This window comes from Myotis brandtii, unplaced genomic scaffold (genome assembly GCF_000412655.1).
Source record: "Myotis brandtii unplaced genomic scaffold, ASM41265v1 scaffold314, whole genome shotgun sequence".
Taxonomy (NCBI): Eukaryota; Metazoa; Chordata; class Mammalia; order Chiroptera; family Vespertilionidae; genus Myotis; species Myotis brandtii.
Genome location: NW_005362033.1, coordinates 787,639 through 789,080, shown reverse-complemented (window position 1 = coordinate 789,080; position 1,442 = coordinate 787,639).

Sequence of the window (1,442 nt, the reverse complement as noted above, 5' to 3'; positions counted from 1 at the left end):
CGATTGGTGCCTGCCGGCCAGGGGGAGTAACTGGAAGGTTGGCTGGCAGGCCCCCAATCAGGCGATCGTGGTGGTCAATGTGCATCATAGCGACCAGTCGTTCTGGTTGTTCAGTCATTCTGCTGTAACAGTCGCTTAGGCTTTTATATATAGAGATACTTATGTTCTTTTTTCTCTTAAAGAAATCACTTTAACCCTAACAACCGGTTTGGCTCAGTAGATACAGTGTTGGCCTGTGAACTGAAGTGTCCCAGGTTCGATTCCGGTCAAGGGCACATGCCCAAGTTGTGTGCTTGATCCCCAGTAGGGGGCGTACAGGAGGCAGCCAATCAATGATTCTCGTTCATTATATATATACCTTTAACATTTTTTATAATTCTGATTTGGTGGTGATGATCTCTGCATTAGCTTTTTCTTGTCTGTGAAGCTCTTTATCTAACTTCAATTCTAAATGCTAGCTTTGCTGGGTAGAGTAATCTTGGTTATATATTGTTGCTTTTCATCCCTTTGAATATTTCTGCCAATCCCTTCTGGCCTGCAAAGTTTCTGTTGAGAAACCAGCGGTTAATCATAAGGGTAACTAACTGCTTTTCTGTTGCTACTTTAAGATTTTCTCCTTGTCTTTAACCCTTGGCATTTAATTACATTGTCTTGGTGTGGGCCTCTTTTGGTTCATCTTGTTTGGGACTCTGTGCACCTCCTGGGCTTGTATGTCTATGCCTTTCATCAGGTTAGGAAAGTTGTCAGTCCTTATTCCTTCAATCAGATTCTCAATCCCTTGCTTTCTCTCTCCTACTGGTATCCTATGATGTAAATGTTGGTACACCTGATGTTATTTCAGAGTCCCCTTAAACTCTCCTCATTTTTTAAATTCTTTTTTTTTTTTTTTTGCTATTTTTTCTTTTACCTTATATTCCAACTAGAGGCCCAGTTCACGACATTCATTGCACTGGGGAGTGGGGGGCCACCTCAACCCAACCTGTGCCCTCTCGCAGTCCGGGAGCCCTCGGGGAGCGGGCCTAAGCCAGCAGTCAGACATCCCTCGAGGGGTCCTTAGCGCTGCCGCGAAGGCAGGAGGCTCCCACCACTGCCGCTGTGCTCACCAGCCATGAGCCCAGCTCCTGGCTGAGCAGCAGTCCCCCTGTGAGAACACACTGACTACCAGGGGGCAGCTTCTGCATTGAGCATCTGCCCCCAGGTGGTCAGTGCGCGTTATAGCGACCGGTCATTCCACCATTCAATTTGCATATTAGGATTTTATTATATACTAGTGGCCCGGTGCACGAAATTCGTGCATGGGGGAGGGTATGTTCCTCAGCCTGGCCTGCACCCTTTCCAATTTGGGACCCCTCGAAGGATGTCCTACTGCCAGTTTACAGGGATCGGGCCTAAACCGGCAGTCGGACATCCCTTTCGCAATCCAGGACTGCTGGCTCCTAACC